The sequence below is a fragment of the Ambystoma mexicanum genome, chromosome 1q (genome assembly GCF_040938575.1).
Source record: "Ambystoma mexicanum isolate Mex_15411 chromosome 1q, UKY_AmexF1_1, whole genome shotgun sequence".
NCBI lineage: Eukaryota > Metazoa > Chordata > Amphibia > Caudata > Ambystomatidae > Ambystoma > Ambystoma mexicanum.
In genome coordinates this window covers 1,303,961,394-1,303,988,077 of record NC_090922.1, presented here as the reverse complement: position 1 = coordinate 1,303,988,077, position 26,684 = coordinate 1,303,961,394, and the positions used below count along the sequence as shown (strand labels likewise).

The following is a 26,684-nucleotide window of genomic DNA, read 5'->3' as shown; positions in this document are numbered from 1 at the left end:
TTTTTTAGGGAGTAAAAGTGTCTCGTACACCCTTTCACTGTAGATCTGGTTACCACTGCCCTTCGGGTATCATAATGACATCATGGGATGGCAACAGCGTCAATACAGAGTGGAAGACATTACTTCCAGTACACTGGAACTACTTACAGTGAACTGGTTTGTAGATACATTGAGGAAACCTTGATGTCCCTTCTTGCCTTCATGTCAAAACCTCATCTATTTTGGAAAATAAAGTCCCATCACAGATTTTGACCTACACCAATTAACTTCTGAACTCTTGCACCTAACTCACCTTCTGCCTGAATCTTGAAAAGAGATTCTCTCCTGTTATCACAAGCCACTAGTCATTACATCTTGCACCTGATTTGGATTAACTCACATGTGGGGAATGGAGCATGTTTGGGCAAGTAATAGACCAAACCTGTTGACACATGAACTCTATAAAGGGCACCACATTGCCTGAAAGCTTTTCAACTCCCTGTTGGCTCGGTGCCAACTATTCTGGAACCAGAAACTCTGGGTCTTGGTTGTTCCTTTGTCCCTTTGTGACGGTGGCAGTTTAGCCACTAATGTAAGTTATGTAATTAAGATGAAATTTTGAACCTGATGCCCCAAGCATTCTGCAGAGTGGTTCACCAATTGTCTGTGTACCTATCACTGCTTATCCCCCAGCCTGATTATCCGGGAAGATTACTTAATATAATGCTATCCAGTGATGTTACCGAAATGTCTTTACTGAAAAATGATTTACTGAAAAAATATTGACAAATTCTTGTTCTGGTACTTTTAAAAATAGACTGGGGTGGGGTACAGCGTTAAAAGGGGCACAAGGTTAGTTGGGGTGGGGATACAACTAGAAAAAAACAGGGTCCTTTGGAGGGACCCCCCCAAAACTAAAAAACAAAATTACCCACAATAAATGTCAGTAAAATCAGCTTGGTAAAACATATTTCAGTACCATCACATGGAACCAATATAACTGGAATGTAATTACATCATTAGGGTAATGTGTACCATACACCCTGCCTTTTGAACACATTAAATGTGTTGTTATTCCTATGGCCAGCAGAATCTTGAATACAAAATAAAAGGCATTTCCTCAAGGTGATAGACAAGTCATTTTTTTTATTTTTTTTCATTTTGTTTATCATGCATTGGTTTATTACAAACCTTTCATAAAACAAATCTTCCAGTTTCTTTTCATCATAAAAAACAGTTTCAACAAATTTCAATGCGGCAAACATCATTGGCAAATTTTCCCCAATTCAAAACATATTCCACCATTCTTCCATTGTTAGTGTTTTGAATTTAGCCCCGGAGTCACATAGATTTTTCATTATCAGTGGGGTCAATTTGGGACATTCTAAATGACTCGATTATCCCCTTGCACCTTTCAGTACCTACATACAGGGCCCGTTGCATCTGGTTGCCTGCTATTATTTAATACCTCCTTTGTTGGCAGGATATTTAGCCTTAGCCTCGTGAATAGGTCCCAATACTTTGGACTAGGGAATTTCGAGAGGTACTCGGGGGCTTGATTAGCAGGTCTGCTATCAAGCTCCAGCGTAAGTGCTGTTTTGTATGTTTTTCTTTGGCTTGGTTCCCGATCCAGTCTAGTCTCATGGTCTGTTTTTTTACTTTCCCGGGATTTCTCACCAAGATATCCCAGGTTGTATCTAGATTGCTCAGTTCTTCCATGCAGTCATGTTTCCAGCCATCAGGAATGCGGTCTCTACCAATTAGATCTCTATTCTTTAAGATTTCCCAAGTTTCAAGTCTGTCTGGCTCAGTACATTTCTGGTATAGTGCCAATATCTTCCATCGGATAACCGATTCGATGGATTTCAGTCCAAGCTCATATCTGATGAACGAGTTCGGGAGACAGTTAGGAAGTCTAAGTAATTTTTTCCAGAAGGCGCCTTCCATCCTCTCCCAGAAACTCACTGGGAGGGATGTGGCTACTTCCGCTCCATATATGAGGATGGGTACCACCTTCTGCATATAGAAGGTGATCGTTGGTGTTACTGAATATCTCCCATATCTTTTATGGAAGATTTGTGCCTGTGAAGTCCAGCTTTTACACTTGTATTTTATTGCCTCCATCCATTATTTATTTATTTATTTATTTATTGCCTTTATTACTCGCCCAAACCCTTGGGTACCACGGCGATGTTACAGACAGCTTGGTTAAAACATTTCTTAGAGATTGCCAATCGGGCGCAGTGCATGTGAATACAAAATAATCATACACAAAGACATTTAATGCAGGGCTTCAGTACAGTGATATTTCCTGAAGCATGGAAGGGGATATTAGTCTTGGTTAAATAGCCACGTCTTCAGGGATTTCTTGAAGCCTGAGAACGTTTGCTCATTTTTGATGGGGTGGGGAAGAGTGTTCCAATATGTGGGTGCGAGGTATTGGAAACTACTGCCTCCTGCCTTGGTTGTCTTGTAACGGGGGATGGCTAGGAGTAGTTGACTGTTAGATCTGAGGGGCCTCTTTGATACTTTTTTGGTGATGGCGTGGTTGAGGTATATGGGGACACAAGAGTGGATGCATTTGAATGTGACGCACAGGGCTTTGAATGTGACCCTGGCTTTGATGGGGAGCCAGTGATGGTTTCTTCTAATATTTGAGATGTGATCTGACTTCCTTAATCCAAGGGCCGCTCGAAGGGCTTTATTTTGAATAAGCTGTAGTTTGTTTAGTTTGGCTCATTGTTTCTCAATTGAACTCAAGTTAATAATTGCTCCCAGGTAGGATATTGAATCTACCCACTCTAGCTTTTCAGAGCCCCCACACCAGCAAAATGTAGGTCTTTTACTCCCCTACCCACAGGATTATGTCATTATCTTGTTTTTTTAAACATTTATCTTGAGAGCATTTTCCTCTATAAATAGCATTAGCCGGTTCAGACGCCGTTGTAGACCGATCAGTGACTGGTCAATCAAAACCAACTTGTCTGCATACATTATCCATGGGAGCTCTTGTGCATATATCTTTGGTGGAAAACCGTTGATCCCCCTTTGTGAGTCTACAAGATCTGATAAGTAGAGATTAAATAAAGTGGGGGCCTCTTGAGGATGGAATTTTATCCGGAAGCGTAACTTCCCTAGATAGCCTCACTCGTACTGTGGTGTTTCAAGTACAGGGCTTTGATTGCATCCAGGAGATCCCCCGGACATTTCCAAGATGTTAGTTTGTCCCAAAGGCGCTCTCTTGGAACACTATAATAGGCCTTCTCAAGGTCTATGAATGGCAAGTATATTTTTGTTCTAGTCTCCATGACCCTTTGCTTAAATACATTTAGCAGAAAAAGATTCAGATTTGTGCCCACACCTTTGACAAAGCCAGCTTACTTCTCATCAATATGGCCAGTTGTTTTGGCCCAGTGATTTAAATCCCTCAGTAAGATTGATGCAAACATTTTCCCTACTGAGTCCAGAAGGGCGATCGGTTGATAGTTGTTTGGATCGCTTCGATCACCATTCTTAAATATCAGAACAATTAGGGCTGATTTCCAAAAAGATGGAATTTCCCCAGCCAACAGGATGCGATTGAAAAGAATATAACAGAAATCCGCCCATTCTTCTGGATTTTGCTTGAGCACAATACTATTAAGCCCATCTGTGCCAGCCACTCCTAAAACATTTAATTTTTTAATCTGCGTTACAGTGTCATCACGGTCAAAGTCAATTGTCCACTTTCTTAGTGTCTGGGGCAATATTTCCTTTGTTGCTTTCTCTGAGTCAGCGAATAAAGAAGAAAAATGGGACATTCACTTTGCTTCTTTTACCATCAAGATTGTGCTTTCCGGATTTAAAAACAGTGTTGTTGTTGAGTAGTGCACATAGATCCCTCGAATATTTTAATTTTAATAATGTTTCGGCATCTGTTTGTTGTCTCAGAGCCCTAGACGAGATAATCCAGTTCTTATATTTCTGTTGCGTTTTTTTTGTGAGAGCTAGTTTATCGGGTGACTGTAAGTATTTTAGTTTCTTTAAGTCAGCTCATTAGGCTCTCTTCATGTCCCTCACTTTTTTATCATAAGAGTGTAGATTTTTAGCCCCAATCCTTGTTCGATTTGGTCCAGAATCTAATAAACAGTCCACCATACTCAAGGCCAGGTCTTCCACTTTTCTTGTCTTGTCTATATCGACACACAATATTAGCAACCACTCTTGAAGGAATTCTGAGATGATTCCCTGTGTATTTTACTTCCACCATTTCCTTCATTGTGTTCTCAGGCCAAGAGCTCTTATCATTCCAAGATAAGGTTAAGAGGTGATGATCACTATTATCTAGCGGTGTAACCTTCAAGGAAGTGCTTGGCGTGACTACATTCCCTGTTACTAAAAAGCAGTCCAATCCCTCATTCTGGCCACCTTTCATCCATGTAGGGCTAGCCAGAATATCTCCATGTTTTTGCTTTTTTGGCCAGGGCCTCCTTTCAAAGGGGCACTCCCTCTTTATTAAGGCATTTAATGTTGAGATCACCGCATATTAGTATCTTTGGGTCCTTTGTTTCAAGGTATGCCTCATCAATTAGTGATAACACTTTATTGACAAATTGGTCATCCCCTATCCTATCAGGGTTCGTTGATCACCACTATTGTGATCACAGGCCTTGTTCCTGCCATTTCTCTTTTTAAAACCATCATTTGTATGTGTGGATCTGGGTTTACTGCTTTGAACACTTTCAACCCGTGTCCCGTTTTAATCAGGGTTAGAAGGTCAGCTAAATGTCTTCCGATTTTCCCTTTGATAGGATGATTGGTGTAGACCTCATATCCATAACACATGGGATCGCTACTGAGCCATGTCTCTTGGAGGCTGAGTATATTATGTTGCTTTAATATTGAGGCTTCTTCATTGAAAAGATGTGAAAAGCCTCTTGTATTCCAGGAGCCGATACTAAAAAGGCGATGATGTGCATCACTTGGCTGTTATTGAATATGGGCGTGTGCTAGAGATCCTGCTAGCCACACCCACTCCTGATATGAGTCAAGGGGGGCCGTGTATTGCCCATCTGCTGGAACATTCCTCAGTCAGCCACTCGTTAGATTGACTGTTATCTTGAAGTCTGGATTTTGAAATTCCTTGGTCGATGGCGCTTCTCGGTTTCCAATGGTGGACAAAGGCTGAAACTTGGGGCCACCACCCAGGCTTTGAAGTTTCAAAAGGCTATGAGACTGATGGACCTCCTTGGCGTCCTGAGAAGAGGGGCTTTCTTTTTCGGAGGAGAGGGTGTTTTCTGAGATTTCAAACCCCAATGGCAACAAGTCAGATGCAGCCTCCATCAGAGAGTTCTTGATACACATTGATGACAAATGAAGAATCACCCAGTCCAGACGTGATCCATTCACACATTGGACGATTTTAATTTCCTCTGAGTTGATACTACGCAGTCTGAGGGTACAATGCAACAGCTTCAGTATGTTCCTCCAGTTAAGAATTAAGCCGTGCTTGGAGGGGATGGTCCTCTCGATCCTCACCAATGTTTTATAATGAGGTCTAACTACATCATCCGGGGATCGTCTCTCCACCCTGGGAGCCCCACTAGAAAATGAAACACCACTCTCCCATTCGGGGCCATTCTTGTTGCTGATTGCAAATTTGCTTCCGTCTTTAAAGCAGAACCATAAAATTCCTCCAATCCTTCTGTGTTCTTGGAACTTTCATTAGCTAGGAGAACGTTCAATGCCAGGAGACGTCTCTTTTCCTCCATTGTATGAAATAAAGCTGTTGGTTCTGACAGATGAAATTCCTCCATTCCTTCTGTGTTCTTGGCACTTTCATTAACCAGGAGAACGTTCTGTGCGAGGAGATGTCTATTTTCATCCATTGTTTGAAATAAAGCTGTTGGGTCTGCAAGATCCTGGTAGTCGCCAGAAGTGGAGGACTCCTCCCTCCTTATCTTGTGATCATCTTAGCAGGCCAAACTTGAGGAATATCAATCTTTGGTCATTGGTCGAAGTGAGCGGGAGCGGTTGGGAGCGGTGCTCTTGTACTTTTTTAAATTACCTTTTATTGCTCCTATACTTTTATTTTAAAAAGGAACCGTTCCGGAATGGATTCATTTTAAAATAAAAGTGTAGGAAGAAGTTGAAACTTGCACTTTCAGTCCACTGCACTGAACATTCCCTAAAACAGCAAGTGCAAGTGTTTGGGGAGGTGTATTGTGTGTGGGAGGTGGTGTGGCAATGGGGTTTGTGGGGAGCAGGGGCAGGCCAGCAGGGAACATAGTTCCACTACTTCTTTTCGACACTTCGACCACTGTCTTTGCTCAGGAAAGGATTGGAGTTTGACCCTCTGGATAAGTGTCTTCTGGGCCCTCTGAGTAAGTAGATAGATCTAGTAAGTGTAGTAAATCTACATCTTCACTTTCTTGTTGCGACTGAGAAGGAAGGGCCAGAGGCAGGGCATTCATCATCTTTGGGACTTAAGCAAGGGCAGCTCTAGTCTTCTTTGGATCTGCACTAGGGTCTTTTTATTCGGTTGTGGAGTGGTTAGGTTTTGAAGGAAGGCTCTTGAATCGTTTGATTTTGGTTTGAACCTCACTGACACATTTTAGTTTTTTAAATTCTGATTACTCCATTTATCTGCAGTATTTGCTTTGCCAAAAAATTAGAAAAGAAATCCTGGTACCTCATGTCAATGGGGGAACCAGTTCTTTCGTTAGATCAACCAGAACCTCAACTGGGTTGTCTTGCTCCAAGGAGTGGCTTGTCACATCCACCTCCTTTCTATATGTGCACTGTTTCTCATGCACCTGACACGTCTGAATTCCGGCCATCCTTTGGTCATTGGGCTCCTGAATAGAAGAAACCATGCCAGACTCGTAAATCTCATTGAACTGGCCCAATGGTGTCCGTGCCTTCACTGGGGATTTCTTCTCATCCTCGCTGGCTCTTTCATCATCTCTTGGACATGTCTGAAATCCTTGTCTTAGCTGATCATTCAACACCAGCTCTTTTTGTTGCCATGCTCATGTCCATTTCAAAGCTTCAAGGACCAAAGCCATCAAGACAGATTAATCTGCATCTTCGCCTCGTGCTCGGTCTGCGAGTCGATTCTGCCACTGAACTGTCAGTTCCACCTCTCTGTCAATCCTGTTTTGTAGTACCTCACAGAAAGGCTCCAAATCCTTTTTAATCTCAGAATACGAGGAGGAAGGACTCCTTTGGCGAATTTCTGAGTCCAAGGTGGATGACTGGGAGATTTGTGAGACTCCACATGGGTCTATTGCCGCCCTGTTTGTATCCGCCATGGTTGGCAAGAACCCTGGGGATGATGAGCCTTTTTTTGCCATGAACCACTCAACCTTCTTTTCCAGTCTATTGTCGATTTCGTGTCCACAATATCCCGAGACAGGTGGGCCACTATGGCCGAGTGTTGGTCTTCAAGAGTGTTGAATGTTGCAGTTTGAGAAGAGGGCTGCAAACTGCCTTTGGGAGGAATAGGCACCTCCTGCCAGTGTGAACTTACACCATCAGCCATAAATAGCCTGAAAAACACTGCTTCCAACTGATTGGAGTCCTGGGAGGTATCTCTCAAGCCTTTATGCTGCTCTTTGTACCCATCCAGGAATTCCAAGTAATAGGGCATTCCAGAATAAGTCGTCGTTGGAGTTTTCAACTTCCTTGTACACGGTATACCCAGATTTTCCACCTTTCCCAGTAAAGACACCACTTTTAAGCTGGTCTTAGGGAGGGGGGGCACTTGTGTGTTCCCCTGGTGTAGTAGCGTGCACTTAAGAATGTGTCTTGCTCCTGGTCGTGGAGGTATTCATAACCTCTTCGGTGGTTGGTGAATTCAATTTTGAGGCTGCTCTCGGTGATATAATTACACCTTGGATAGAATCCAGTGGTGGAACTTTGGCTGTCTCATCTAATGCGACCGCAGGTGCCAACGAGTGTTCCATAGGGCTGGCCAGCGCTCGTGGCCCTGAAGGTCCTCAGACACCGTCCTGCTCAGTGAGTGTGAAGCAGTAATGTCCCTCGTCACCCCCTCTGTCTTCTTGTTACCCCGGGCTTCTTCTATATAAGAAGTAGGTTGTTTGTAAGGCTGCAGAGTTTGGGCATGTTTGGGTTTGTTGCCCTCTCTCTCTCTGTCAGAGAGCCTGTTGGAACTTTATCCGTCGTTAAATCTTCACGACTGGGAGCTTGTGCAAAGGCTGACTCCTCGCGCATTTTTACATGGCGTCTCGTTGAGCAGCCCTTCAGCATTCGCCACCCTTCCTGTGTAATATTTAGTCAATAGCGTCAAGCTGAAGATGAGCAGAGGGAGGGTTTTGCAGGCCCCGGGCGCGCCGCAAGTCTTATCTCTTACCTCGTACTTGAGTTTTCAGTCCACTCCCTTGGGCCGGTCTCCTCAGTTTCGTCCTTCGTGAGCCACAAGCCACTAGCTGCAAGATGCAGTGATGTCATCAATGACATTTGTGATGTCATCTTTGATGTCCTGGGTGTCAGTCTTAGCAGTGCACGGTGGCGCGAGTTTTGGTTGCTTAGCTTACCATAACTGGCGAATTTCAGGGGGTTTTCGCTTTTACTGTGAACCATAAAGGCACATTTGTATTATCTCGCGTTAGTGTAGTTTTTTTTAGAAAATCTGACAGGTGTGTAATAGCGCAACTTAATCATAACGTCCCCTTAACAAAGTTTATTTTTTTAGTGAATTGTACAGGTTTTTAGTTGTACAATTTAAGTATAAGGTGTAGCTAAGAAAAAAATTTTGTACTGCATGTCACAGATTTTTGGTAGTGCAACATAACCAAAAGGCCCCTTTAGAAAGGGTCGTTTGGTAAACGGTATACACCTTCCAAAAAATGCCGATGAAAGTATACTGTCTTACAGCAGCGTTGCATGTCCCAGAATCAGTACACACTTACCTGAACGAAGTATGCCTGTTGGGCAATGTGGAAATAGATTTTATAATCATGTAGGAACGTCCACCTTCAAAATTTACCTTACACAACGCCAACACGTATTGGTATACAGCGATTGCCAATGCAGTACAGATTATATATTGGTAGTGATAGTTCTACTTATTTGGAAAAGACATCAGCTAAAGTCAGCCTTCCTACCTAAGAAACAGCAGCAGTGGTGTAATGTGAAAGCATAAGAAACTGTGTCGCTACCGTGCACATAACAGACGAACAAAATTTGTTGCCATACATACACCCACTCATCTTACCGTTTGGAGCCTTTTTGCTCAATGCCGTTCACAAATTGCCTTATTGGCTGCTGTGGCAAAAAATGAATCCACCTGTAAACAAAGATAATAATGCATTAATAACGACCTTTCACAGTGTAATGGAAAAAAAAAATGTTTTTGCATACACTCCACGTACTCCATATTTCTCAGTAAAGTACATAGACGCAATAATATTTGCCAGTAATAGTCTTGTTGTAATCCGAGGCGACTTTGGCAGTGCGGATCACAAAAGAAAATCCTCTTTCAAGATGGCCGCCATAGAAAGGGAAGGCGGTTATTGCATACACAGCCCCTCTTCCCTTTTCATTGTATGTTGCAAAAAATACAAGTACGTGGCGTGACGCAGAACCTGTAAATAAACATTCAGCGACATACAAGCTAATAACTTACATTTCTAAATAATACAGTGGAATGCTAAAGAACACGTGACCATTTTACAGGTTACAAAGTAGGTTTATTTAACAACAAACTTGCAGAGACCATCGGAATAATCCCATAATCAATGCAATGATTACAATGCTTGTAAGGGAGGCATTGCAAATGTTGAAGATCAGGAGCCCGTTTTTTTTGCTCAAACAAACATTTTGGGTTCTTCGTTGAAGCAATCGCTTTGTTTACACAGTGATTTCCCAGAAGTTGTCATGACGTTGAGGCTACAGCACCATAAATGAAGTCACATTGCTCCGAATAGCGAGTTCAGTGAACGGACAAAGCGGGCTTGCAGTGTCATTCCACATTATTGTTATGGACAGGCAACCGCTAACCAGCAGTTGTATTTGCCGACCGAAGAAGCCCTCACTCGGGATTTGAAACCCATGGCACGTACAGTATGGCAATATATACCTAGGGGGGGAAGGTTACAGAAAATATGTGTCAGTAACCAACCTGTACCAAATTTATTTTTAAAAACACACAGAAAATGTGCAAAGTGCTACACAATAGTACGGGCTGAAAGTTGATATTTTAGTAATGTGTTAGTAATGTCCATGTGTACCTATAGTTGGAGGCTACAAACGCCGAGATTTTGCATACGCTGTAAGAGAAAACAAAAAGCCAAGTATACAGAAAGACGATTAAGTAGTTATGGAAAAAATAAAGAGTGGACAAATAAAAAAATGTACGTCTTGTCATTTCAAAGAAGACCAAAAAAACCTGCAAAGTTATACACAAAGCTGTGCGGGCAAAGTAAACGTTTCAAATAAGAAATATTAATGCTAAAAAAAGGTTGAGTGCAGTCATACCCTGAAAATGAGCAACCTGTGCACTCTGCAACATTATAGGAAAAATGTAAAAGGGCAGAAAAATAATATGTCAATTACATTAGCACAATTAGATGTGTAGTTATGTAGAAATAAAGCTGTAGAGTTGTCCAAAGTAAACGTACAAAATATTTTCTGCCTCCATTCTTTTTCCGCAAATCAGTCACAAATGTGTTTGCAACGAAACATCTTCGTTGACTGATATTGCATGTCCCTTACAAACTTTTAAAAACATAACCTTATCAATTGCTGTTTTTTTCGACCCTTTCATTCCGTGAATAGCGAGTAAGTTTCTCTTGCGCTCAAGGTCAAAAAACAATTGCCCCTTTACATTCACTCGGATGCGCGGGCATATTGAGCGGTCAACCAAAAAGCAACTCAAGTGGCCTTCACTCAGAAGCCAAGTACATTCTTGCTTTGATTCAACATATTGAAATCCAATTATGAGAACCTCTACTCGCATACACCTCCAGAAGTGCTGTTTCAAGCAAACACTGCAGATGATGGTCTTAGTTTACAAAACTGAAGAGGCCAATGTGAGGGAAATATTATTCCAAAACACATTTTATCCCACACGCTGTAATTGGTCGTGGTGCAGTGAGCACGAACTTCCATTTAAACGTATCATTTTGCAGACAAGAAAACTCCACTTTCTCACTTTGTGCTTCCACAGCTCATTGGCCCCTCTCAAAGGTCACCTTCTGAAATACTATTACTTGAGTGTGAGAAGTGTAAAGCTCTCTTGTTTTGGAGGTGTTTCTGGCGATATCCGCGCACACGAAAACATTACTAAAAGATAGGGGGGGCACCTAAGAAAGCTGCCTTACTTCACGCTATTCTTCAACCAATCTGGGAAAGAGCCACATGGTCGTGAGCACAACCTTTTTCCCCATTCAGTGTAAGGGGAAAAGAGACGTTTTGAGAACCCCTCCCCCTTATAACTTTCGCCCCCCTGCACCACACATCACCAAACTTTCCTAACAAAATCAAAGTGTCCGATATGTTTTTTTTGCAAAGTTTGGCGACGATTCGTCCACGGGTAAGACAGTTATAAGGCAGCCAAAAACTGTTCTTTCTATGGAAACAGCCACTCCACCAAAGCAACACAGTCAGTAACGTGCCTGTCTAATGTGCTGCAGTGGGTTACGGCAGGACCTAGACCTTAAGATATATGTCCACGTACTTTTGAATGTATAGGTGTACATTGACTTATACCTCCAACGCTAACAAGATTGTTTCTGGGTGCATGGGCTTTGGCCATGCAACCAAGATGGTACATCCTCCCATATGTTAACCTATAGGACGAGTGTATGCACTGCAGTAATATGATGTGGTGTTTCTGTCCAGGGCCTAGGGTTTTAGGAGTATGATGTATGGGCTACGGGCCACAGACATGGAAGCAAAACTGTACATCCTGCCCACAACCACCTTAGTGATGTACAGTAGTACGGGTGTATTGATAGGTGTGGTATGCTTCACTTATTCTGGCCAGAAACTGCACTCCTAGCTGTTTGTCCATAGATATTATTGCAATGTGTGGATGTGCACTGGCTTATAACTGCAGTGCTTATAACTTTGTTTTTGGGTGCACAGCCTTTGGCCATGCACCCAACACTGTACACTCTCCCCTCAACCATGTAATCGATAATGAATACTAGCCGTGTATCCATGGTCGTGACATGCTGCGGTGGTTGTGGGCAGGGCCTAGAGTCTTGGAAGTATGGCCTTCGGCCTACGGCCTACGGCCATTCATCCAACACTCTAAGCTCTGCCCACAACCACCGCAGCATGTCACGACCATGGTGCCGTACTAATTAATAACAGAACCATAGGAAAATGTAATATAATAGCGCAATACACTGAAAGTCAATGGTCACTAACGCCACGCGTGTTCCCCGAACATTTTCAAAGTGCCTGTACACAGCATGGACTCAAATAGTATCCTTATTAGATTATTCATTTTCTGCACGTACAAACATCCTGAAGAAGGCACCAATGCAGAATATATAATATACAATTGCCGCCCAAACAAGTACAGTATTTCATCCGTCTCTTACTCTTTAAACCTCTGCAAACACTGATGGAAATCAAATTCATTTCCCAAACACCATTTCCCATGGTGAATACATCATTAACATCTACCGGCCAAACAAGTACAGTATTTAACCCATCTCTTACTTTGTGATCCTCCCCACGCACTGTAGGAGAGCAAACCAGTTGCCAAAATAGCATTTCGCCTCTGGTACGTAGCGCGCTGTCTTCGGTTCCTGTCCGCGGAGCGAACAGGGAAATGTGACCGCGGAGCGGACATAGATTTCACTAATTTATTGAGACATATTTTTTGGTCATTTTAAAGGAAAGTACTGGACGGATTGTCACCAAATCTACTAAAGCACGCTTTCAGGACCGTGCCCCTGCCGCAAATTTGATGAAAATCCGTCCAACGGTTTGACCTGTAGGCGTGCGCAAAGTTTTTCCCCCCATTCAGTCTATGGAAAAAAAAGACGTTTTGGGACCCCCCCTATAACTTTGCTCCCCCTGCACCAAACATCACCAAACTTTGCAAAAAAGAGTGCCCCATATACTTTCTCTGCAAAGTTTGGTGATGATTCGTCCAGGGGGAGCAGAGTTATAGGCCCCCGAAAAAATGCTCTTCCTATGGAAACAGCAAATTAACCATAAATACACGGCCACTGCTGTGGCCGTGTAAAAAAAAAAAAAAAAATATATATATATATATATATATATATATATATATATATATATACATATATATATATATACATATATATATACATATATATATATATACATATATATACACACACACACACCTTCTCTCTCTCTCTCTCTCTCTCTCTCTCTCTCTCTCTCTCTCTCTGTCTCTCTCTCTGTCTCTCTCTCTGTCTCACTCACTGCCTATCCAACCCAAAAACGTTTCGGCTGTACCTGAGGGTAGGGGGGGGGACCCTGCCATATAAATCGAGAGTTTTGTCACCAGTGTGGGTGTTTAGAGAAGGAGCTTTGGGGAGAGCTGAAGGCAAACAAGGAGGACATCAAGGTGGAACTGGAGGAAGGAGACTGTAGAGATGTGGCCAAGAGGAGAGAAAGGAGGAAGAAGTTGTGGAACAGTGAGGTGGTGGCAAGGGGGAACAGCAAGAGGAGTGAGGTGGCTGGAGGGAGAGTGAAGGAGGCAGTATAAAGGGGTTTGGTGGTGACATCAAAGAAGAGGAGGAGGCGGTTCGAAGTGATGTCTAGAAAAGAGGTTGTTGCAGATAGCAAGAGAGGGAATGAGGAGTGCGTTAAGAAACAGTTTGGCGCAGGTTTTAGGAAAGAGGAGGTGGCAAACAGTTAAAACCATTACTATAAGAATAATGTATTGATTAATATGATTTCTTGTTGATAATAATTTAGTAAAATACTTGTATCTTATACTTATTATTTGCTAAGGGGAGCATGTGTAATTACTTATTATATTGTTGCTTGTAAAGGATTTCACTTTCTGACTGTGGAATGTGTAAGGCAGAAAAAGGAAGATTGGGAGGACGAAGGATGATGGTTGGTGAGGGCAAAAGTTTACCTACTTGCTGAAGGTGAAATAAAGAGACCGAAGTCTTACCAACCTGAGTGGTGTCATTGCTGAAGCTAATACCACACTTGTCAGCAGGTGACTCCAGTTTCTAGGTGTGTAGCATGAGAAGGCCTGTGTCCTCTTTTTCCTTTCCAGCAGCTCTTGGTTTCAAGTCTGATAATGCCAGAACGTTTTGTGTTGGATTGGCTCCCTGAGCTTTGAGTTTCTCTGATAGTTGGAATGAAAACATGTAAAGATGTTGATTGTTGTGAGGGTGATTTGGGCTTTCTAGGGTAGTCAGCCCAGTTTCCTGGGCACGCGGGCCATGTGGTTGAATGTCATTACTATTGTAATGAGGAAAGCTGCATGATGAACTGCCTTCAGGAAGACCAAGTAGATGCTGTGATGCCAGTGAGGCAGGTGTTGCCACTTTCCGGATGAGAAAACCACGGCTTGGGTGGCTATAAATTAGAGTGACTTGATTTTGCAGAGGAGTGATAGCCAAAACCAACCTTAATCGAGAGGTCTCTGCCAATGACAAATTCCCAGGGTTAAGTAGAAGGAAGAATCTCTGGAAATGATTTTTTTGTATAAGTCGGCTTATACAGTTTGTGAAGTCGGCTGCTAAGTCGAGTTGCAGTTCTGCAGTAGATACTGATTGGGTTACGCTTTTAGTTGGTGTGCTTTTGATTCTAGTGTGAGCCCGATCATTAACTCATGAATCCACTTATCACATCTGGGAGCAGCGGGTGCTCGACGGGCATGTTTGTGGACTTGAAGATTCTTAAGCTGCAATACACTGCGATAGCGCCTGCAAATTCGGCTGCTAAGTCGAGTTGCAGTTCTGGAGTTCTGCGGAAGCTGTGGGAGTGTGGCTTGGTTCTAATTCTCCAGTCCTCACCCCATGCCTATTGAGGCCAGCTTGACGACCAGCTCTGATCGTGCTTGCATCCAGGGGAGTTGCTAGGTCTGGAAAAGACCCGGGGCTAAGCTGATGTCGGAACTGTTGGGACTGGGGGCTAGCTGGTCTTTTGGCTGTAGCTCCTGAGATTCTATCCGGGGCTACAACCAAAAGATCAGGGGCTATAGCCCCCTTAGCCCCCCCCCTAGAAACGCCCCTGCTTGCATCTTTGACTTATTTCTTTGGGAGATATCTCGTATATTGATATTTGAAACCTTAAGATGCTGCTACAGAGCGGTGCCACTCAAGATCTGTCATTAGTTATAAAGTCAGCAGCGATCTCTGATCATGAAATGCTGATGCCGGTTGCATTACCATTACCGTCCTCACCTTTGGAAAGTAGCTCAGAGCTTGCTGAGTTATCCTTATTTCAAGTGCCTTCCAGTAAGTCACCATCGGTTTCAGTTACAGCGCATTCATCGCAACAGGTCTCTCCAAGGCCTCCTCTTAATGATGGCAAAATTTCAGCCCCTGGAAAATCTACTTCTCAAATGGTCGAACATGTGCAAATAGGAGTGGGTCAATGTCCCATTGATACTAGACAACATCCCTTGTGTCAAGAGGAGGACTTAATGAGCATGATGAATACACCGCCGGACAGAGGCGTTGCTAGGGGGGGCTGAGGCGGCTATAGCCCCTAGTCTTTTGGTTGGTGCCCAGGATAGAATCTCAGGAGCTACATCCAAAAGGCTAGCTAGCCCCCAATGCCAACAGTTCTGAAATCAGAGTAGCCCCGGGTCTTTTCCAGACCTAGCAACACCCCTGCCGCCGGAGACATCAGGCGGCGGACCCGGTTTGTCTGAGTCTTTGTTTTCCTCTTTTAATTCTACCCCTGCCTTTGTTCCACCTCGCAGACTTTCAACAGCTTTGAAGAACCTTAATGGCAGTGCTGACCCTTCAATTTGTGATACATTGCTAGAGATTAATCAATTGTTGTGCGTTTTGGTGTCACTTTATGAAAACTTAAAAACGGAAACTAAATCACACTCTAATTTATTGGAATCCCTCCTTTTAAAGTTTGATAATGTTAAATTGCATAACATGGCCAAGGATTTTCTATCTAATTATGGACAGGATCAGGCTCCAGCGGAAGGGCCGACTAAAACTTTGAATATTCATCAGGGCGTTTTTGACTTTGCGGTACTTGAGGTCTCTTCCTTTGGGGCCTTGGGAGTTGGTCCCTCTTCTGAGGGTTCTTGCTCCTCTCTAATAGGTCCCTAGTGTGGTTCTGCTCGGGATCTGAATGTGAAATCCAGCTATTAATCTTGTTCACATCGCAGATTTACCTATTGTTGATTTAACCATTGAGGGTCATTGCACCAATCCTGGGGATGGAGTGTATACTAGCGCTAGAGCAAAGGCCTTTCCAGCTTTAAGTACTTTGATTAATGCTGATTCACAAGACGGTAATGTCACCATAGAGCCGTTAAATAAAAATCAAAAGACTACGGTTTGCAAACAGACCAGGAAGACAAAAATATTCCATTAAGTAAAAATAAAAGACGGACAACAAAACAGTTTTTAAAGAAACTACTACAGAATCCTCAGGCAAAGGCTAAACTCGGGGGCAAAATGATGGTCTCTGATTCAACTGATGGTTTTGAAGTGACTGATTTTCAGGCACCCAGCATTCGAGTGTCAGAGGCCGTTGCGTTTAAGCCTCCATTACAGCGGAGGCAGATGGAATTACCTATGACTACACAGCTGCCAATTCAATCTTCATCTTTAGAGGCTAGTAGTTCAGCTCTACCTTGGGTTGGCTCATTATCAGGTATTTCAAATGGTAAAATAGTGCAAGTTAACTGCACAACGCCAAGTGAGGCTATAAGTAGTTTTGGGCACTCGAGAGAGGCGAATCCACTTGAATTGGCTCACTCAATTTTGCCCAATCAAATGCAGTTCTCTACTGCACCTAATAAATACGATTGGGTATCCCAGAGGCTTCTCCCTTCTGCTGCGCCCCCTACTGATCTAAAAATGCACACAACAAATGTTCAGAGGTGTATTTCATCAGTTACAAATCACTCGTTTCTTTTTTTGCCACAAGATTTGGGAATTCCTCGCCACATTATCATAGTTATTGGGCCTCATTACGACCCAGGCGGTAAGTTACCGCCTGGGACGTGACTTTACCCAATGTCCAGCATTTGATGGATATACAGTCAGTTTTCAATCTGCCAAAAAGGGGCCTTTTGGGGGACTACTTACCATGCTTTGTGTAAGTAGTAGCTGTGCATTATTAACTCAATTCTAATACTTTTTGGGATTTTGGGACCACACGTTAGGTTAATGCTGGACTCAATTACTGGCCCTCATTACGACCCTGGCGGAAAGTGACTGACCGGACCGCCATAGCGTAAATAGCGTTTCCGCCATTGCACGACGGAGCAAAGTGCGGCTCATTCCGACCCATCGGGCACGAGCACCACGCCATGGCGGAAGTGCAAAGTCCGCGATGGCGGAAATGACCCCAAAACGGCCCACACCGCCGCCGTACGGCGCCCTAGGTGCAATTCCGCCACCCATCTTAGCGGTCACCGCAATGAGCGGCAATCGGAAAGTACGGTGACCGTAAATATACGGAAACGGAAGTAAAAACATGGTCCCGGAACGGGAAACAGCACGCCGTACACCTATAAAAACACAATTTCCACACAACCATTAAAAACACTACCCTGAGACTCATCCCAACCCGTCATCCACCCTAGTGAAACCAAGAAAAATGGGAAAAGTAGCTAAGAAAGCGTGCGACCGCAAGCGGCAGGTCCACTTCTCCCGTGAGGAACTCACCGTGCTCACAGAGACCCTCCAGGAGAATGCTGGCGTCGTCTTCTCCACGCAAATGACCAGGACGGCACTTGCGAACAAGAAGGCCATATGGGCCCTGGTGGCACAGCGGGTAAGTGTGGTGGGGACCGCACCCCGCAACCCACAGCAATGCAGAAAGCGATGGGACGACTTGCGGATACGCGTCCGGAGCATACTTTCTGCCAACCGAAACATTGCCACAGCTACCGGGGGAGGATCGGAATCACCCATCAAGTTGACCCCCTGGGAAGAAATCTGTGCCTCCACCATTGGAATGGAGAGTATAGAGGGAGTCGGAGGGATGGAGAAAGGAGTGCAGACATCCGAAGAATCAGGTAGGTGGGCCAAATAAAACAATGCCAAATCCACAATGTCCAATCATGTGAAGTACCATGTGTCCACATAGTGCAACAGTAAGACATGTCCAGGAGAACGTCCACATACATAGGCCTGATAGCACACTTTAAAAGTCACATTAAATACATAAATAATTTAAAATCCTAAAAACACCCTCTACACCTGCAGCAGGCACTCCCTAACTGCAGGCTGCAAAACAACTGCATCCTCAATCCACACAAAAATGAAACCACCACCAAGGCCCCAACCCAAATCACCCTCAGGTACCACCCCAATGCATGTGATACATTGCCATTCCAATTTCCACAGACCCATTTATAACGCTCGCCCTCCTTTACTCCACCACAGGGTCCGATTCAAACGACGAGCTCCAGGACACCCCTACCAGCACACCTGCAAAGAGGGCCAAGACCAACGGACAAAGACCCTCCACCTCAGCTGCACGCATCAAGACACGGCAGCAGCACAAATCAAGTGGCAGCACACAGGAGGGAACATCAACAGGCACCCCAGCAGCCAGCATGCCCACAACAGCACCACCACAGGTCCCCCCAATGGATGCCACAGAAGGCACTGCTTCTGGTGGCAGCAGCACCATAGGTGACACTGCATTAATGGCAGCATGCTCCGACACAGAAAACGGGGATGTCGAAATAAGATCCATCCATGACCTGTCTCAATCCCCCTGGCTGTTCCATCCCGTACACCATGAGGATACCACGCAGGGGCACCCACAAGACGACGACTGGCCATCCCCTACAAGCCCTGTGGCAAGGCAACATGAGGTGACCAGCCCCTCTGTGACACCACCGCAAATGGCCATGGCACAGCAGAGGCAACAGTCCCTCGACCAGGTAATCGTGCAACAGCAGCAACTGGCCACGCTCCTCAAGGACCATGCTGATGAATGTGGGGGTACTAAGGCAGCCATAGAAACATCAACTGAGACACTTAGGGCAGAAATGGAGAGAAGTACAGAGACACTAAGGGCACAAATGGAGAGAAGCACCGAGAGCCTGAGAGTACAAATGGAGAGAAGCACCGAGAGCCTGAGAGTACAAATGGAGAGAAGCACCGAGAGCCTGAGGGGGGAACTGCATGCGACGTCCAAAGACGTATGTGCTGAACTTGCCGCTGTGCGCCGTGTGCTCACTGAGCTCTCACAAACCCTCAGGGACATGCATGGACGTGAGCAGGCAGAGACATCATCCGTTGCAAGTTCCGTCCAGGGCAGCCCCCAACGTAGATCTGGGAGGAACCTGCGCTCCACAGGCAGGGGTGCCCCTGATACCCGGAGAGGGGGCTTGCAATAGCGACTGCCCACTGACAATGAGCATCTTTGGACACTGGTGTTCGGGGGGGAGGTAGGAGGGTGGAGGGGGTGTGTGGGGCTCACTTGGGTGGCGGGTCGATGGGGTGTGTAACATGATTTCACATATGCCATAAACAATGCACGATCATCCAATGAGATGTGTGGACATTGATCTTTGTGTACGAGCCCATTATAGGCGTACAGTCCATATTGTGCATGTTCCAGACACACACAGTGCCACAAGTCCCGTGTCCATGTATCAGCCACCAGGCGTGAGTGCTAGAAGCATGCATCTATGATATGCTGACGAATGTCACGGCCCTCCTGTGCCTCGCAGAGTCCTTGAGGTGCTTCCACATCCCCACCCTCATCATGACCATCTTCAGGTGCTTGCAGTTCTGCGTCAGGGGGCATGGGCACATTTCTACGTACGCACATGTTGTGTAGCATGACACATGCCATGACCATCTTTGCAACCTTCTCATGGCGGTACAGGAGTGCCCCGCCAGACCTGCTGAGGCAGCGGAAACGAGTCTTCAGTAGGCCGAATGCCTGTTCTATGACTACACGGGTACGTGAGTGGGCATGGTTGTAGTCCTCCTCATGCTGGTCCTGTGGGTTCCGGAGTGGTGTAAGGAGCCATCTCTTCAGTGGATACCCGGCATCATCTGTATGTGGACAATAAAGGATGTTTGTGGAATGACATTGCTACGTACGCACCCCCCCCCTTCCTGCCAGGTCATTGCCGCATCACATACCCCACATTATCATGCATGAAATGAGACTCACCGAGTAGCCAGGATCTGTTCCCTGCGTGTCGCTCCATGTAGCGTGGTATTGTAGAGTTCCTCAAGACCATAGAATCATGGGTTGATCCTGGAAATCGGGCACAACAATGTGTAATGATCCTGTTGGAGTCACACACCATTTGTACGTTCAGAGAATGAAATTGTTTTCGGTTGCGGTACTGGGCCTCCATGGCATGTGGGACGACCAATTCCACATGGGTGCAGTCGATGGCACCAATGCAACCCGGTATGCCGCCAAGTGCATGGAATCCCACTTTTGCGTTCGTAATTTCCTGCTCCGAGCGTGGTAGAGAGATGTAGTCGTCTGCGTGCCTCAGGAGGGCATCGAGCACTTGCAATAGTGTCCGTGAGAACAGTGGCTGTGAAATGCCATGCAACTGTCCGACTGTGTGCTGGTAGGTGCCTGTGGCCAGGAAGTGGAGTACAGACACCACCTTCAGTAGGGGTGGGATGGCGGTTGGGCTATCTATCATGCTGACAAGGTCAGCCTGTGTCATGTCCACAATGGCGGTTATGGTGTCCCGGTCCAAACGGTAGAGGGTGTGGATCTGCTCATCAGTGAGGTTGAACGGATGTGCTCGGAGGCGTGGGATTGCGGGCTGCCTGCGTGGTGGTAGTGGCTGTGCTGGCGGCCCTTGCTGGCCCTGCCTTGCCCTCCTCCTCCTCCTGCGTCTCCTCCGTGCGGCCGGTTGTTGTAGTAGTTGGGGTTCGTCTTCTTCTTGAAGTTGGAGTACTTGCAGTGCTATCAGGTCCCCCAGGGCCAACATCGCTAGTCCTGCCGGTAGCATTTCGGAGTGGGTGTGGTTGTGGGAGGGGGTTGGGTGTGCAATTTATGTGTTTTCAGGCTGTATAGCCTCCACCTGTGGTGATTCATTCCACCTGTGCAAGCTGCAATCCCCTTTGGGCGAGCACGTCCCGCACACAACGCTGCAATTCGACGAATGGCATCTTGCTATTACAATCATGTATTTGTTCCCGATGGCAGTGTAATATTGGTTCATATGTTCATTCTGCTATAGTCCCATTGTTTCACATTCTATCTTTGCAGTCGCGAACAGACTTGTGAAGGGTCAGTGGAATGTAGTATTCGAGTAACGGTGGACCCTCATGCAACACTGTACCGAGGTTCACCGACGGGCGGGGCGTCCCATTTGTGAGTGAAGCCAGTTGCCATTTTTACACACAGCCGCACTAGATGGATTAATTTGTGATTTCAAGCGGTCACAGTTGCCTTTTCGACGTGATGTTGCAAATGAGGAATTCGAAGGACGGCGCTTTCGGTTTTCAGCTAGCGGCGAGGAGATGCCCACAGGTCTGACTGCTAATATAACGTTCTATTGTTCAATGTCCTTGGGACAGGGGCCATGGCGAGAATGCAATGATTGATATGAATAGTATGGGATGCGCAATAGCGTAGTGGACGATGAGGCCGGACGTTCCCAAATACATGTTACTTCACAACACTGGAATTACGGGCTGGAGCACAGTGGATTTTGCAGACTGCATAACGCACAGACTCAATGGAAATTTCACATGTTATGTGAGTATGAAATCAGGCGTTTTCATACCGGGATGAGGGAATGATGTATGGATGCATGCACAGATGATTTAATACAGAGTTTGCCATGTACAGGGCTTCTTGGAATCTATCCACTTCCCCTGCGCTATGTGATGCAGAGCTGCCATAGTGGGACCATCGTCTATCTGCCCTTGTTGAACCCTCCCTGTCTCGACGCGCCTTCAAACACTTGTGTCTATGCACGTTACTAATCCCATCTGATGGATTCTGTTTTAACAGACGCATGCACAAAAACACTCGTTTGTAATAGTGTTTTCACCTCGATATATATATTTATGATTCGCAAGTGGTTTTTGGGTGGAAATAATCCATTGGAGTGGGCTAGCATGCATATGGCTGTGGATTTAGTGTGATCATTGAAGTGAGTAATTCAAATGAAGTTCGGATGCCCATACTATTCTTTTTCATTTCATTTGGGTGACAGGTATCTCCTCCCCTTTTGCCACTGCCATCTGTATGCCACTCCTGCAGATGGATTTTACTCCCGACACCTGCTGCTTCGTGTTAATCAGTGGAGCACCATTACGATCTTATGGGACGATCGCCAATGGGCCACATGCCCTTACGCAGTACTAGTGGCTAGGAGCAACATTTCGGCCTTTCAGCTGGACTAGTGCCTACCTAATGGGACGGCCCTGCGGTTCTAGGCGCTTCCATGTTGCCTTTTTGAACGTGAATGTAGCCCCTGTGTACCATGAAGGAACAGGGCGTCACACAAGAAGAAGCTGGTCATTTATTGCGGATGCAGCCCACAGTAATCAAAAATATTTTGGAGTTTATGACCTAATAGCTGTATGGGCTTGGTGATTTTGTTGTGCATTAAATTTCTATTCTGATATGAACCGTGTAGCGTTCTTCTTTGCAAGTGATGTAGCATATTCCTATTTGTGGAGCGATGTGTTGTGAGGAGATCTGCATTGGGTTCCAGCTTCGGAGTATAGTTGCGTGGTACTGTACTGGGCGCGTTTGCCTACGAAGCCCAGTGAGGTCAGGGATAGGGGCTGCCAATATGACTGTTTTAATGATGTCATGCTCAGGGGCGGGGGATTAGCATTTGTGTAACAGATGCCGGTCAGCCAGGTGGATTGGTGGAATGATGTGATTATCAGAATGTGGCTGGTCACAGGTGCCTGTGTTTGCGTGCGTTTCTTGGAGGGAGACTGTGGTCATGTCCATTTGAATAGCTTCTGTGTTCGTGCCATCTGTGCCCTGCAGCTCCCATTGGCCCCTCTTGAGATGAGCCTGGCTGCTCAGTCACTCTGCCCACTTGTGTGGTAGATGCTTATGCTGATGGTTGGTTTGTTTACTGGCAGGAGTACAGGGCTGGTGCAGTCTCACTCAGGATACTGCTTTGGATGTTGCCTTACACTGGTGTCAGTCGATGGGGGGGCCTGTTTTTGTTTGTGTCATTTTTCTGTTCATGTTGCTGGACGTGACCCTTCACATGCCTGTGCTGCATCAGTGCGGCAATGGTGCCATGGCAATTATGGATGGCCACTCACAAGGCACTTGGAGCTCCAAGATTTATTTGTTCGTTGGCAGGCATGGGTGACTTGTACATTTCACTGGTTGCATTGTGTGTCTTCATTGCACCTACGAGGAGTTGTGCAATGTGGCCAGGGAGTGGTGTACAGGCACTCAGTATGGCCGTTTACGGTTGGTTCGCGATGCCGTACTTCTCACCATGGCGGAATGGTACTTTCCGCCGTGCTTGATGGCGTTAGGTACATGTCCGCTAGGGTCAGAATTCGCGTACCGTTGCGCCATGGTGGTAATTACGGTTTGGCATGGCGCGCGTGAGCGTACTTGGTGCAGTTAGCGTTGGCGTTCACTACGGTGTCGCTAATGGCATCGTACTTTACGGTGACGGGTCATGATCGCACCGAGCGCTATTCGATGGCGGTATTGCATTTCCGCCATCGTTTTTCGATTTCCGCCAGGGTCGTAATGAGGGCCACTGACATTTATTGACTCCAGCATGGGCTCTGTTAATGATTGGCTGGAGATCAATCCAAAAAGGTCATGTCATTGTACTGGGCGACTTAAATGCATCCTGTTTAGCAAATACATTAGAGACGGATCTTCCGAACTTCATGCAGGGTAAAAAGCGTTATTGGCACACTTGGTTGACAAACTTGGAAGGTCTTGGCTTGTCAATGGTGAATGGTTCAATTACTGGCGACGTTCCGAGTCATCACACTTGGATGAACGGTTCCTCCTGCTCAACATTAGATTACATCTTTGCAAGCAACGGGTTGCATAATAGGTGTTCCCATTTTTGTTATTGTCCCCAATGAATTTAGTTATTATTGACATTTGTCAACAGTTTTTATATTCACCCTTACATGCCAGGAACCCCTAAGACACCTCTATTACGAGTAACTCCTGCTAGAAATCGAGTAAGTTGGAACAGGGGTACAGTCAAAAGGGTACATGAGGCTGCTTCGTCGTGCCTAATTTGTACATCAGGGGATTGGCAGTATTCCACACTAAGGGTGGACAAATATGGTGATTTCTTTTGAGGGACTTACTGTCCCACAGTTTACCACTGCATCATCGTACTGGGAACTGTCCCAGGAAACATCTCGACTCGATAGACCACGATATGGTCATTAAAAAAAAGATTTAAGGGGCTTCGGCTCCAACGGGCCAAAAAGTGGTCTGAGCCCTCACTTGCGCCCCCCCCCCCAGGTGTTGTATTTGAAGTGGCAGCAATAGCCAAAGTACCCGGGTACACATGGGGTAAAATTGATTGTTTGGTGAACCGGGCTTCGGAGAAACCACTGTCTGCCGCTCGGGTGGGAAAACAAAAGTATTCCAGCTGACGCAGAAGTCCTGAGAGGCGGCCTGAGGAGATAACATCGACTACAGAGGGTTGCCGGGCCGCAAACAAGTGAGGAAGGAAAACGTGAGCCTAGCTGTTTCTGGAACCATGACCCGCTCTGCAGTGCCCCGGGTGGCCGAGAGCTCCACAGTCCCCCACCGCGTCCCAGCTCCTTCCGAGAACTGGGCTCAGGGAGGAGGCAACGGAAAAGGGACCCACAACATCACGGCTCCTGGTTTTAAGGTTGCTTGTCCAGGGGAAGCAGGACACTTCTAGTGAGGTGTATGCCCCCTAAAGTGAAAGAGGGGCATGTGCCCGCCTCACAGTGCTTCCTTGAGACTGGCTGTCCATGTTGGGTATGCAGACAGTGCAGCAGGGCGCCATTACAGTCGAGATCGGGGGAGAGATTACATGAGGCCCACAAATAAGAAGGACCTGAAGCAGAAAAACGGACTGCAGTGCAGGTATGCCAATGTCGCTGCGGCACAGAGGCTGTGGTGACAAGAACCTTGAAGCAATGACCCCAGAGGAGGGAGGATAAAGTGGGAGCCAGTGCAACACCACAGCTGACACGAGAGGGAAAGTGCAGAGCTCCACCTAGATGTTGAGCGAAGGTGGGTGAGAGCAATGTGAGCTGGCCGGCACCCCAGGATATAGGTGGGGGAAAACACTGGTGGAGGAGGGGGAAAAGCTGCTCTGCCTGAGCTGGTTATAATCACTGACTGGATTGAGTGATCAGCAGAGGAGGGGAACAAGGCAGGGTTGGTGCCAGGTGGCAGGAAGGCCTGTGAAGAGGGAAGAGATAGGTGTGACCCTAGAAGGATTGGTGTGGATATAGGTAGTCTGAGACCCCGGCAGGCTGAAAGAGGAGAGATCAGTGAGACCGGGTTGAGTGGGTGACCCCAGGGGTGGTGCTTTTCTGTAAGGGGCTGTGGATGACCTGTAGAACCACCCTTAAAAAATTCCAGTTTCAAGCCCCACAGACACCACCTAGTCCCCCCAGACCGAGAGCATGGCAGATGATCCAGTGTCCACCAAGAAGGTCATAGCCACACTCATGGAGGAGATCAGGGGCATGCACACTGAACTGGGGCAAAGGCTGGATAAAATGGAACAGAGGATTGACACCATAGACAAGAGGGTTCAGGACCTTGAGGGCAACCAAACATCTTTGGACATGATGGAAACTATTTTTATTATTATTTTATTTTGCATCAATTGGTTTAAATTCAAACCTTAAATGCAGAGAAAACAAGATCAAAAGAAAAAAAGGAAAGAACACTACTTTAAATAAGAACACTACAAATAAAAAGAAACTGCTCAAATTTCCGAGGCCCGGGTACAGACCTCAAAAAGGAATTTCCTAATAAAACACAAAGGGACCTAATTGTCCAAGGTTACAAAAATGTCCCTCAAAAAGTTCAAGAGTGCCAGAGACAAATATAGTCTCCTTCCCCATCTGAAAATTGACCAACACACTTCCAATGTTCTTGATTCAAATTCCCCTAGGAATTTTCCCAACCATTTGTCTCTCAGAACTGCTAATGAATCACATCTCAAAACCAAGTGGTACAGGGTTTCCGCCTCATTGCCACACATTCGACAGGGTAATAGTCGATCCACCTGGGCCTTTTTTCTTCTTTCTGTAACTTCCCCAGTTAGATAAAGGTTCAACCGGAATCTTAAGAAGTTTTGCCTTTCGACTCTACAAGGGAACTTTTCCAGGTATGGAAGAACCATGCCCCTTGTGTACATTTCGTCACACCCTGGGACAGCAATTTTGTATGACCACAACTTCTCCTGGGTCGAGATCCAATCATAGTCCAGGAGCTTTTTCTTGAACATAGTTGGATCTTCCGTTAGCTGTTTTTCTGTTAGTGCAATGTTTTCCAGAATACCTATGCAAGTTTTCTGCCAAGTTGTCAGTGCAGGAACCTGTTTACTTATTAAGGCTTTTTTTATAATGGAAAATTCACTTCTATCCTGT

At 45.7% G+C, this 26,684-nt stretch overlaps 1 protein-coding gene across 1 annotated transcript in view; it reads left to right on the top strand.

Annotated features, from left to right (window-relative positions):
* The window catches only part of LOC138522289 (cytokine receptor-like factor 1), a 134,082-nt gene that overhangs the window by 93,488 nt on the left and 13,910 nt on the right, over positions 1 to 26,684 (top strand). The window lies entirely within an intron of this gene.